Source organism: Rhinatrema bivittatum, chromosome 6, assembly GCF_901001135.1.
Source record: "Rhinatrema bivittatum chromosome 6, aRhiBiv1.1, whole genome shotgun sequence".
Taxonomy (NCBI): Eukaryota; Metazoa; Chordata; class Amphibia; order Gymnophiona; family Rhinatrematidae; genus Rhinatrema; species Rhinatrema bivittatum.
Genome location: NC_042620.1, coordinates 156,198,283 through 156,213,103, shown reverse-complemented (window position 1 = coordinate 156,213,103; position 14,821 = coordinate 156,198,283).

Below are 14,821 nucleotides of genomic sequence, written 5' to 3'. Positions count from 1 at the left end.
CAAAAACCCACAAAAAGTAGCCAGAAGCTAGAAATAAGCTAAGAGCAGTGTTACCTAAATAAAAAAGTTGAATAGTTCAGCTCAGTTACTCACCTTGGAAAGCTGTTGAGGTAGTGTTATTGGGTTTGAATAGGGACCAACATTTGTTAATCAAGAGATCAGTGAGTCACTCTGGCTTTTGGGGAAGGGGGAGTCTCTTCCGAAGGGATGGGCTCTACCTTAACCATGGTGGAACCAGACTGCTGGTGCTAACCTTTAAAAAGGAGATAGAGCAGCTTTTAAACTAGAACAAAGGGGAAAGCCGACAGTCGCTCAGCAGCGCATGGTTCAGAGAGAGGTATCTTCAAAGGATACTAATGCATTAGAATTAGGGCATCCCAACAGTGAGGCTAGCGGTCTGTAGTTTCCCGGATCACCCCTGGAGCCCTTTTTAAATATTGGGGTTACATTTGGTATCCTCCAGTCTTCAGGTACAATGGATGATTTTAATGATAGGTTACAAATTTTTACAAATTGGTCTAAAATTTCATTTTTTAGTTCCTTCAGAACTCTGGGGTGTATACCATCCAGGCCAGGTGATTTACCACTCTTTAGTTTGTCAATCAGGTCTACCACATCTTCTAGGTTCACCATGATTTGATTCAGCCCATCTGAATCATTACCCATGAAAACCTTCTCCAGTACTGGTACCTCCCTAACATCCTCTTCAGTAAACAACGAAGCATAGAAATCATTTAATCTTTCTGCGATGTCCTTATTTTCTCTACGTGCCCCTTTAACCCCTCAATCATCTAGCGGTCCAACTAACTCCCTTACAGGCTTTCTGCTTCGGATATATTTTTAAAAGTTTTTACTGTGAGTTTTTGCCTCTAGGGCCAACTTCCTTTCAAATTTTCTCTTAGCCTATCTTACATTTAAACTTGCCGTTTTATCATTATCCTATTTTCTTCTGTTGGATCCTTCTTCTAATTTTTGAATGAAGATCTTTTGGCTAAAATAGTTTCTTTCACCTCTCCTTTAAACCATGCTGTTAATTGTTTTGCCTTCTTTCCACCTTTCTTAATGTGTGGAATACATCTGGACTGTGCTTCTAGGACGGTATTTTTTAACAATGACCACTCCCCTTGCATACTTTTTATTTTTGTAGCTGCTCCTTTCAGTTTTTTTCTAACTATTTTTCTCATTTTATCAGTTTCCCTTTTGAAAGTTTAGCACGAGAGCTGTGGATTTTCTTACTGTCCCCCTTCCAGTCATTAATTCAAATTTGATCATATTATGATCACTATTGCCAAGCGGCCCCCACCACCGTTACTCCTCTCACCAAATCCTGTGCTCCACTGAGAATTAGATCTAAAATTGCTCCCTCTCTCATCAGTTCTTGAACCAATTGCTCCATAAAACTATCATTTATTCCATCCAGGAACTTTATCTCTCTAGCGTTTCCCGATGATACATTTACCCAGTCAATATTGGGGTAATTGAAGTCTACTCACAAAAAGGAGTCCGCGGTTAACCACAAACATGTAATCAAATCACCAAAAATGTGGAACCCAAATGAACAGTTGAAATAGTGGCCTATGAAGGTGTCAGCAAGCCTTGACATTATGTGTCACTCTCAAGCAGACACTAACCGGTCTTATCTATCATTCACCTTCATCATAATTTTAATGCAACAAAATATTTTTTCTTTTTTCAAACATATATTAATTAAAATTGTCCTCCATTCATATAAACAAAATGACTCTTTCATTTGTTTCTTTCCAAGATGGTTGAGACGACTGGTCCCGTCTAATATGATATGTGGCTCTGCATTGAATTGCTTCTATACGCCCCTGAGGAAGCTTACTCAGCGAAACACCGGCCAGTGTAGGGCTCCCCTACCAACTGTGTATGAAAGAGTCATTTTGTTTATATGAATGGAGGACAATTTTAATTAATATATTTTTGAAAAAAGAAAAAATGTTTTGTTGCATTAAAATTATGATGAAGGTGAATGATAGATAAGACCGGTTAGTGTCTGCTTGAGAGTGACACATAACATCAAGGCTTGCTGACACCTTCATAGGCCACTATTTGAACTGTTCATTTGGGTTCAACATTTTTGGTGATTTGGTAATTGAAGTCTCCCATTATTACCGCACTACCAATTTGGTTAGCTTCCCTAATTTCTCTTAGCATTTCACTTTCAGTCTCACAATCTTGACCAGGTAGATGGTAGTATACTCCTATCACTATAGTCTTCCCCGACACACAAGGGATTTCTACCCATAAAGATTGAATTGTGCATTTAGTCTCATGCAGGGGGGCAGATTTTAAATACTTGCACGAGCGCGTACTTTTGTTCGCGCAGCAGGCGCGAACAAAAGTACGCTGGATTTTATAAGATACGCATGTAGCCGCGCGTATCTTATAAAATCCGGGGTCGGCGCGCGCAAGGGGGTACACATTTGTGCAACCTGTGCGTGCTGAGCCCAGCGTGTGCTGCCTGTGTGGGGAGGGCGAACTTTCCTTCGCCCTCCACCCACCTTCCCCCCACCTTCCCCTCCCTTCCCCTACCTAACCCATCCCCCACCTTCCCCCCACCTTCCTCTCCCTTCCCCTCCCCTCCCTTCCCCTACCTAACCCACCCCCCCGGCCCTATCTAAACCCCCCCCTTAACTTTGCGTGCGTCGGCTGGCTGCCCCGCTCCGTGGTCCAGTCCCGGGGGCTGTTCTGGAGGCCGCGGCCATGCCCCCGGAACGCCCCCGGGCCGAAACCACGCCCACATTGCCGCCCCCGAAACGCCGCCCCCGAAACACCGCACCCCGCCCCCTAAACGCCACGTCATCCCGCCACGCCCCCAACAGGAAGCCCCGGGACTTACACGCGTCCCGGGGCTCTGCGTGCGCCGGCGGCCTATGCAAAATAGGCGCGCCGGCGCTCGAGGGCCCTGCACGCATAAATCCAGAAGGATTTACGCGCGCAGGGGTTTTAAAATCCGCCCCAGGATGTTTATCCTATTGGACTCTATGCCATCCCAGATGTAAAGCGCCACACCGCCTCCCGGGTGCTCCTCTCTGTCATTGCGATATCATTTGTACCCTTGTATAGCACTGTCCCATTGGTTGTCCTCCTTCCACCATGTCTCTAAGTTGCCAATTAAGTCTATGTCATCATTAACTGCTATACATTCTAATTCTCCCATCTTACTTCTTAGACTTCTGGCATTAACATACAAACATTTCAAAGTTTGTTTTTTGTTTGTATTTTCATTCTGCTTTTTAATTGGTAGGGAAAAGTTAGAATTTTTTTTTAGCTCAGGTGAGTTTTTAGTTACAGGTACTTGGACTACTTTTCTTATTATTGGAACCTCACTTTCAGGATGCCCTAATTCTAATGCATCATTAGTATCCTTTGAAGATACCTCTCTCCGAACCATGCACTGCTGAGCGACTGTCGGCTTTCCCCATTGTTCTAGTTTAAACACAGCTCTATCTCCTTTTTAAAGGTTAGCGCCAGCAGTCTGATTCCACCCTGGTTAAGGTGGAGCCCATCCCTTCGGAAGAGACTCCCCCTTCCCCAAAAGGTTCCCCAGTTCCTAACAAAACTGAATCCCTCTTCCTTGAACCATCGTCTTATCCACGCATTGAAACTCCTGAGCTCTGCCTGCCTCTGGTGACCTGAGCATTGAACAGGGACCATTTCAGAGAATGCTACCCTGGAGATTCTGGTTTTAAGCTTTCTACCTAAGAGCCTAAATTTAGCTTCCAGAACCTCCCTCCCACATTTTCCAATGTCTTTGGTGCACACATGTACCACGACAGCCGCTCCTTCCCAGCACTGTCTAAGATCTTATCTAGGTAATGCATGAGGTCCGCCACCTTCTCACCAGGTAGGCATGTTACCAGGTGATCCTCACGCCCACCAGCTACCCAGCTGTCTACATTACTAATAATCGAATAACTAACTATGACGGCTGACCTAACCCTTCCCTCCTGGGCAGTAGGCCTTGGGTAGATATCCTCGGTGCGAAAGGACAATGCATCACCTGGAGAACAGGTCCTTGCTACAGAATCCTTTCCTGCTGCACCCGGTTGATGCTCTCCAATCATGAGACCTTCTTCCTCCAAGGCAGCACCAGGGCTGCCAGTCTGAAGTTGGGACTTGGCTACTATGTCCCTGAAGGTCTCATCTATATACCTTTCTGTCTGCCTCAGCTCCTCAAGGTATGCAACTCTAGCCTCCAGTGATCGGACTCATTCTCTGAGAGCCAGGAGCTCTTTGCATTGCATGCACATGTACAACTTCTCACCGGTGGGTAAAAAATCATACATGTGACACTCGATGCAAAAGACTGGGAAGCCCCCCTCTTGCTGCTGGACTGCTGCCTTCATCTCAATTTTGTTCAGTTCCTAGTTAAATTTTTGGTTGCTATGGGAGTAGGAATGTGTCTAATTAACTTCCTTTAAATATATTAGTGAATTCACTGTATGTCTGGTAGTGGCCTACAGGTGACTGATCAAACCCTCAATAAAGTTTTTGTTGTTGTTGGTTTTTTTTTTTTTGTGAAAGTGGCACCTGCCTATAAATTAAAGCATGATCTAGGGATGGGTGGGCGAGGGGTGGGAGGGCTGGGAAATACAAACAGTCTAGCTTCAGTTAGTCAGCCAGCGTGACTCACTGCTCTCTTGATTAACAAATGGTACCTAATCAAACCAAATCACACTACCTCAACACCTTTCCAAGGTGAGTAACTGAACTGAACTTTTCAACCTTTTTACTTAGGTATACACTGCACCTAGCTTATTTCTAGCTTCTAGCTACTTTTTTTTTCTTTTTAATACAAACACTCAGTTTTGCTTACTAGCTACCTTACAGACTTTTAAAAATAAACACACTAACTAATGCTTACTAGCTGCCTTACTGACTGACTATTTAAAATACAAACAGTCTAACTTGTTTATTTGCTGCCTTACTGACTATTAAAAGCACGAACACACAAACACACTAAATAATATTCCCAAATAGTTAACTTTGCCCCAATACTTTTAAAAAAGACAATGTCCCAAGCAAAAAAAATTACTGATTCCTTTCAGCCACCAGCAAGGTGATCCTCTCCTCTCAGTGTTCCCACTAGCATTATACTCTTCCCCAAGATACAAGGGATTTCTACCCATAAAGATTCATTTGTGCATTTAGTCTCATGCAGAACATAAAAACATAAGAAATTGCGATGCTGGGTCAGACCAAGGGTCCATCAAACACAGCATCCTGTTTCCAACAGAGTCCAAACCAGGCTACAAGAACCTGGCAATTACCCAAACACTAAGAAGATCCCATGCTACTGATGCAATTAATAGCAGTGACTATTCCCTAAGTAAACTTGATTAATAACAGTTAATGGACTTCTCCTCCAAGAACTTATCCAAACCTTTTTTTAACCCAGCTACACTAAATGCACTAACCACATCCTCTGGCAACAAATTCCAGAGCTTAATTGTGTGTTGAGTGAAAAATAATTTTCTCCGATTAGTCTTAAATGTGCTACTTGCTAACTTCATGGAATGCCCCCTAGTCCTTCTATTATCCGAAAGTATAAATAACCAATTCACATCTACTCGTTCAAGACCTCTCATGATCTTAAAGACCTCTATCATATCCCCCTCAGCCGTCTCTTCTCCAAGTTTAACAGGCCTAACCTCTTCAGCCTTTCCTCATAGGGGAGCTGTTCCATCCCTTTATCATTTTGGTTGCCCTTCTCTATCCCTTCTCCATTGCAACTATATATTTTTTGAGATGCGGTGAACAGAATTATACACATATTCAAGGTGCAGTCTCACCATAGAACAATACAGAGGCATTATGACATTTTCCATTTCATTAACCTAAATAATTCCTAAAAATGCCTAACATTCTGTTTACTTTTTTCACTGCTGCAGCACACTGAGCTGACAATTTTAAAGTATTATTCACTATGATGCCTAGATTTTTTTCTTGGGTGGTAGCTCCTAATATGGAACCTAACATCGTGTAACTACAGCAAGGGTTATTTTTCCCTATATGTAGCACCTTGCACTTGTCCACATTAAATTTCATCTGCCATTTTGATGCCCAATCTTCCACTTTTGCAAGGTCCTCCCTGTAATGTACCACAATCCGCTTGTGATTTAACTACTCTGAATAATTTTGTATCATCCTCAGATTTGATAACCTCACTCGTAGTATTCCTTTAAGAACATAAGAAAATGCCATACTGGGTCAGACCAAGGGTCCATCAAGCCCAGCATCCTGTTTCCAACAGTGGCCAATCCAGGCCGTAAGAACCTTGCAAGTACCCAAAAGCTAAGTCCATTCCATGTTACCATTGCTAATGGCAGTGGCTATTCTCTAAGGGGCGGATTTTCAGAGCCCTGCTCGCCTATATCCGCCCAAAACCAGGCGGATTTAGGCGAGCAGGGCCCTGCGCGCCGGTGAGCCTATTTTACATAGGCCTACCGGCGCTCGCAGAGCCCCGGGACTCGCGTAAGTCCCGGGGTTCTCCGAGGGGGCGTGTCAGGAGCGTGTCGGGGAGGCGGGCCCGGTCGTCGCGGCGTTTAGGGGGCGTGTCGGCAGTGTTTTGGGGGCGGGTACGGGGGCGGTGGCTACGGCCCGGGGCGGTCCGGGGCTGTGGCCGCGCCCTCCGTACCCGCCCCCAGGTCGCGTCCCGGCGCGCAACAGGCCCGCTGGCGCGCGGGGATTTACTTCTCCCTCTGGGAGGCGTAAATCCCCGGAGAAAGGTAAGGGGGGGGGGTGTAGACAGGGCCGGGCGGGGGGGTTAGGTAGAGGAAGGGAGGGGAAGGTGAGGGGAGGGCGTTAGAGGATTTCCTCCAAGGCCGCTCCGATTTTGGAGCGGCCTTGGAGGGAACGGGGGTAGGCTGCGCGGCTCGGCGCGCGCCGGCTATACAGAATTCATAGCCTTGCGCGCGCCGATCCAGGATTTTAGTGGATACGCGCGGCTCCGCGCGTATCTACTAAAATCCAGCGTACTTTTGCTTGCGCCTGATGCGCCAGCAAAAGTACGCCTATTCGCGTGTTTTGAAAATCTACCCCTAAGTGAACCTAATAGCAAGTAATGGACTTCTCCTCCAAGAACTTATCCAATCCTTTTTTTAAACACAGCTCATTCCCAGATCATTGAAAAGCAGCAGTCCAAGAACAGATCCCTGAGGCACTCCACTGAGAAAACTGACCATTTAATCCTACTCTCTCTGTTTCCTGTCTTTTAACCAGTTTGTAATCCATGAAAGGATATTGCCTCCAATCCCATGACTTTTTAGTTTTCTTAGAAGCCTCTCATGAGGGACTTTGTCAAACGCCTTCTGAAAATTCAAATTCCCTATATCTACCGGTTTACCTTTAGCCACATGTTAATTAACCCCTTCAAAAAAATGAAGCAGATTTGTTAGGCAAGACTTCCCTTGGGTAAATCCATGTTGACTGTGTTCCATTAAACCATGTCTTTCTATATGCTCTATGATTTTGATCTTTAGAATAGTTTCCACTATTTTTCCCGGCACTGAAGTTAGGCTCACTGGTCTATAGTTACCCAGTTCGCCCCTGGAGCCCTTTTTAATTATTGGGGCTACGTTGGCCACCCTCCAGTCTTCAGGTACAATTGATGATTTTAATGATAGGTTACAAATTTTAACTAACAGATCAGAAATTTTATTTTTGAGTTCCTTCAGTCCCATCCGGTCCAGGTGATTTGCTACTCTTTAGTTTGTCAATCTGGCCTACTACATCTTCCAGGTTCAGAGTGATTTCGTTCAGTTCATCTGACTCATCACCCCTGAAAACTATCTCCGGAACTGGTATCTCCCCAACATCCTCATTAGTAAACACGGAACCAAAGAAGTCATTTAATCTTTCTGAAATGGCCTTATCTTCCCTAAGAGCCCCTTTAACCCCTTGGTCATCTAATGGTCCGAGGAGGTTAAAGGTTTCGTGCTTTGGAAATATTTTAAAAAGTTTTTAATATGAGTTTTTACCTCTATGGCCAATTTCATTTCAAATTCTCTCTTTGCCTGTCTTATCAATGTTTTACACTTAACTTGACAATGCTTATGTTTTAACCTATTTTCTTCAGATGGATCCTTTGCCACTCCTGGGGCCTCGGCTGCCACTAACCACACTGCCACAATGAGGCTGGCTGCACATTATCACCCCCACCACCCCTTTTTTGTTCACGGGCCTCCATTTATAGCAGAGTGATGTATAGGCCTCAGTTAGCTGTTTTAGGATTTTCTAGAATATTGACCTCAGAATGTTTACCGTTTATAGACTATATTTATTTCAGTTCTCTTTGCTGTTTGTTTACATCATTTGACCATCATCATCTGCAACTGTGGCAAAAGCAGACTGCAAGAAACCATATAATGCCAATATCAAAGGAGTACATTAAATGGCAATGAGCCTCTAATTAGACAAAGCAATCATGTTAGACAGTAAACAGATAACTTTCAAAGATTTCTGCATAACTTCATATATGTGCATACGTGGGTGTGCAGATATATACTATAGTATTTTATAACCTGTGCATATCTGGTCCACTCAGATTATAAAATACATAATTATCCACCCCAACAAACCCACTTAAAGGTGAATTTTAAAAGCCTGATGTGCACCAGAATTTAGGGATGTGTGAATATATTGGACTGGCGCATGCTGAGCAGATTTTAAAAGCCGGCCAGATGCACAAATGAACAGTTTTTTGAAAAGGGATGGGGTATGGGTGTTCCAGAATTTAATTATGAAAATTGCATGTAAATATTTACACATACTGGTGCTCAATGGGTTCTCCTGCTAAGTAACTACTTGTGCTATGGATGATATATAAGTAATAAAACAAAAAATATATAAACAGATCAGTGGGGTTTTAATGGTCGGGACTAGCAGGGGGGAAGGGAAGCTATTAAACTAGAGGTGTTTGGAAGTCCTATCACTTAACTGGGTGAACTGGAAACAAACTAGAAAAACTGGCAATGGTGTCGGAGTGCTTGGCTTTTAAAATTACCCTACTTATGTGGTAGAAGTGACATTTGCACTCACAGGCGCGCATCCACTTAAAACTGCACACAAATATTCATGCGGTCAGGCTATTTTATAACATGCGTGCATATTCGTGCATATGTTATAAAATGGCTGTGTTCCTTGGCACAGGCCAATGAACGCATGCACATGTGCGCCCGCTCACCACATTAAAATTTACCATCCCATGTTTCAGTATACATGAATATTTGCAATGCATTGAAAGCATATACTTTTCTACCTATTTTATAAACATACATGCATATATTTTACATGCAAACATAAATATAACAAAAATATATATATGCATCAATGACGGGATGGCAGGAAATTTGAATCAAACAGTTACCAACAAGGGCCTTGAACTTGGTGGTTGATGAAAAAGATAAGTACGGGAAAATTATGAAACAGATAAGTATGGGAAAATAAGTGTGGGAGCTTGCTGGGCAGACTGGATGAGCCGAATGGTCTTTTTCTGCTGTCATTTCTATGTTTCTGTTATAACCCAGATTTACACAGGGAAGTAGGTATATTTTAAAATAAGCCTGTGTACTTGAAATCACCAGTTTCCTGATACCTCCACCAGTGCTCCCAGTCCTTCTCCAGTTCACCAAGAGCCTCCTACTACTTCAACCTGGACTTCTTCCAGTTCACCCAGACCTCCCACTCAACAATAGCAGACAATAGACAAGTCTGATATCAATTGCCCCAATTTATTAGCAGGTGTCAAATTGTTCAAATAAGTTGCCTAATGTATTCAAGCAAATCTTTAATAAAATAGCATCTTGTATGTGAACCTCTTGGCCCTGCCACAGAACGCCCAGTCCACCCCATATTTGTGCAAGTAAATTTGCACAAGAAACAAAAAATACATTTACACTTTTGATGCTTATAAAATTGCATATGCACTATTACAAGTTACTTACACATGTAAATGCTAATTTTATGTGTTTAACTCCTTTGACAATTAACTCACGGACTTTGAATTTCCAGAAGTAATACATTTAGATACATCTTACTGCTTTTAATTTATTTTTTGATATCCCATACATGTATGTTTTGTGTTTGTCTGTTTTACCCCGATGTAGGTAATCTCCAAAACATGGCCATATCAGATGTTTGTTAATACAAACATCTGATATGACCTCGAACCCAGTCTGCCAGAGTTAAAAAAAAAAGCTAAAAACCCGGCTTTTCAGGCAAGCTTTCCCATTTACAGAATGTAACTAGGTTACCCTGATCTGATTCCTTTATTTCAAACTCCCTAACCCCTCCTCGCATGATTCGATCCTTCCCTATGCCTTCCCCCCTGCCATCCTTCCGTGCCTTCCCCTTCCTCCCCCCTCTGAGAGTGCGTCCCAGCAGTTCATCCATTCCAGGCCCTTCTCTATCCGCGACCCCCTCCCCACCCTGTCCTTCTATATCATGTTAAATCTTCCTGCAAACCAATGTTATTTTGAATTTAATTGTTGTTAATATTGTATTTATTTACTTTCAAGTTATATTTTTATCAATCTGCTATACTCACACTCAATATTTAACTTGTTTTTGTATAGAGTACGGAAACTCAATGTTTAACTCGTTATTTGCAATGTTTAACTCGTTAATTGTATAGAGTATGGAAACTCTCTGTTCACTGTTCCATGTAAAAAGCCCCAGTCTGGCTTCTAAGACCAGGGCAACTTATCGTTCTCTGTAAACCGGATTGATTTGTATCTAATACAGGAATTTCGGTATATAAAAATAAAAAATAAATAAAAAATAAATAATATATTTTTATCCCTCCTTGTCCAATATATATTTATTAAGCATTTAGATTTTTTATTAAAATAACCTTTAGTTAAAGTGGCAATCAAGTATTTATTTTAATGATTTGATTAGGTATTTATCATCATCTTTCTGTTTCTCTTTTACTTGGCCACACTGTTTTTATTGTCCTGTAGTTGGCTGGCCACTCTTTTATATTTTTCTCACATGCAATTTAGTTAACAGGCAAGAACATCAGTGTCTGCTCTGGAAACAGAGCAGAAACACAAAAATATAATTCATAGTACCAAAACAGAGGTTCAGTTAAAAAATATTTCTAAATAATAAACATAGCATAACATTTTTTCTTGAAGCAAAATGATCTAGAATATTAGAAGGGTTGCTACTTTAATTTGAGTTTTTGCGCCCTCTCTCCACCAGTAAAATTTAAACCTGATTAAACTGAATCAGCCTAGGTTTATAACCTGTCAGCATGACAAAAGAACTTTGACTCATTTCTCGTTTGAACACACTATGAGGATTTATCTTTTGCACCATAAAATTATATCTGCATTAAAATGATTTACAACCTAATACATGGAAAAGTGATTCATAGCCACAGCAGTAAAAGTGATAGAGTCAAGAACATCGTGAAGGAAATGAAGCAGAAAAGAAAGGAAGCATGACATGGAGCAGTTTAAAAGGAGAAAGGAAAGATTTATATTTTTTCCTAAGTTATCATTATTTAAAATAATGATGCAAATGGTAGGACTTTTCAATGGCAGAGGCTGGCTTTGAAATAGTCTTGGCAAAATGACTCTTAATCCTGTGCATTTATTTTGATCTGAAGTCAGTGAGTTATGTGATATGTCAGTGAGTCATAATTATTCAGATCCATTATATTTTTGTCTGTCATTTATCCTAGCAATGCAATTTTATTTCAAATCAGTGTTTAGAAAGAGACTTCTTTGTCTGACAAAAAAGTGCGAAAATCCAAAATAGATGCTTAGTGCATCACTACAGCCATATGCTCAACTGGAGAGCTAACGTGAACATAAATTACTAGCAAGTTGTAGCATGAGTGTTTCCATCCCATTTGTGTGTGGTATAAAAATAAGAACCACCTGTAATAAAGTGTCTTAGCGCTAATGCAAATGTTAAAGCACATCTATGTTAATATAAATTAAGGATCCTATTTAAAACACATTTTTCTCATATATATAAAATGAGAGAAAACCTTTAGGTAAATAACCCCTTAAAACAGATGCCTAACACACATTAGATTAGAGTTAATATACTTGTGCTAATGTTAATGCGGAAACACACTTTGACAGCAGGTATCCATATCTCCACAAATGGTAATCTATAAGTCTCGAATCTTTATAAGCAGAATTTTTGTTGTAGGAATGTACTTGTTATTACTACAACACGGGAGCATTGAGGCCACCCAGCTGTGTAACCAAGAGCAGAAGCACTTGGAGCCTTATGGCTGCAGGAGGACAGTCAAGCTGCAGCATGAATGAAAGACTCATTCCCACACTGAAAAGGTGCGGCTGTGATAAGCAATTCTGTGACCATTATGGGGGTCAATATTCAAAATGCCATAGGCACCAAACTTGTGGAGTTAAGTGCCTCAATTTGTATAAATAAAGGTTTCTCCTACTAAGTGCCTAAATTTAGATATCTATTTTTATTGGGTCTCTAAACTTAGGCCCCTAAAATGTGGGCAGGGGAAGGGCAGTATCCAGGGTTAAGAAAATATGTTACAGGCTCAGCACTGTTTTACAACAGTTGGTGCTTAAACTAGGCTCTTACATTAAGGTGAAGAAAGAGGAGGCCTGGTTTAGCTACTTCTGGTTTAGGAATGCTGAATTTGATGACTTTTCATCCTAAAAATTTGACAACTAAGGACTCCTGAAATTTCTCCAAACTTTAGGTGCCTAAAAATGAGGCACCTAGATCCACTGCTTAGCTTTTTTGAAAATCATCCTCCAAGGCTTTATGAGGATTTAAAAAGTGACATGGAAGCTTTGTAGTGCAGGTCTCATGTCCTACCTGCCCTCATCAAACTTGTGAGCTCAATATTTTTTCTCACTTCAGGCTATTTTCAAATCATCATGTCTGTAGAAGGCTGAATGGAGCAGGTCACGCTCTCCATTTGTTTAAGGGAGCAAAAGCTCTGTCTGCTGGCAGTTTAACAGGACTTGAGTCTTGGTTTGCAGGGAAAGTGTGCTTACATTTCAGAAAGGAATGTGTGGGTTGAAGTACTACGATGCTTGTATATTTCTATGCTGGGAAGTAGTTTGAGAACTTGAATTAATCCTTTGTGTTTATTTGTGTGTTACAAAAAATTGTGAGAGCTTTAATCCTATATACTGTATATAGTTTGAGTCAATATTTTTATATTGGGATAGTATTGTGATAGCTTGAATCAATCCTTTGTTTAATTTCATATTTAAATTTAATAAAGAGTATATTTGTGTGTTGGAAAAGTATTGTAAGAGCTTGAATTAAATTTGTGTGTTATTTATGGTTTAAATTGAATTCTAAAAGGGGAATTTTAAAAGCTGGGTGCGCGTATCCATCTGATTTTATAAGGCTCCTACATGTGTGCACAAATACCAATGTGTGAATTTCTCACATCAGGGAAAAAAGGGGTGGAATGTGGGCAGGATATAGGCATTCTGGGGCGGGGCCAAGAGCTATGTGCACAAGTAGTAACTCTCCTAAGTGCATACTCAGGTACATTTCAGCACAAAGATACTTCTGCTATGGAGAAGATATGTCTTTATAAAACTGTTTCCAGGCATCTATGAAGTGATCAAACGATCTGGGTTATCTGGAGGGGTGCAGGCTAAAGAAGCAGGGGGCTTTGGAGAATCTAGCTCTAAACTGGGAAACTGGTGGACGAACTGATGAAACTGGTCATGGGCTGGACGCACATTTGTTATAAAATTTCCTCACTTGCACATCCCAAAGTTGACAGTGCTGCTGTGCACGCACAAGCTTAAAATTTGGAGCACACATACAGGCACCGTGGCTATTTTATAGCATGAGCACGTATGTGTGCACAGGATATAAAATTGCCTCATATCTGGCCGTGCACCCATATATACTTATATATGTGCACCCATGCACCTGTTTGAAAGTTACGGTCCCTGTGTATATTTATGTGTTGGGAAAATAATGTTGAGAGTTTGCAAAGGTCAGTAGCAGATTAGATTACTGTAATACTATGTTAATAAGACTCCTAAGTGATGTATAAGGAGTCACCAATTAGTGCAGAAAACCGTAGCCTGTACTGTTATTGGCATAGGTGTACACGAGAGAATGACTCTTGTGTTAGCTAGTCATCATTGGCATCTATTTGAATTTTGCAAACATTTTAAGATTCTTTGGCTTTTAAAGTTTTACGGCGGATGGCTGCTAGATACTTAAAAGATCGCTTGCAATGGTATTAACCCACTAGGACATTGTGCTCATTATAGGGAGCTTTATTAGCTGTTTGTGAGGCAAAATAATCTATATTATGCACCACAAGTTAAAGGATATTTTGAAGTGTAGTGCCAAATTTGTGGCATAAACTTCCAGGAGAGATACGCTTGTTAGATTATTATTTTAGTTTTAGATGCCAGCTGAAAACATTTTTATTTCAAGAAGCTTTCAATTAGGATTGTTATTCTCTCTATGGTATTAATGTATTGCTGTACTGGCAGAGATAAATGACAAGGAAGAGTGTTTTAATGCTGTTATTGATACATCTTATCGTTATTAATGCTTTACTATATCAGAGTATCATTAATGTGTTTTGCAATAATTCAAACTAATTCCCAGCATATAAATATACTCAAATAAATTCCTTTGTGAAATTTAAGCACAGTTTCCCAAAAAAAAACAAACAAGGGTCAAGCCCTGTTTACCCACCAGCAAATGTAGAATTTGCTAACAGTACTTCCTGAAACATCCAGAAAATGTGAACTCTTCTGTGAATATTAATGTATTTTATCAATAATGAGACCAATATTCAAAA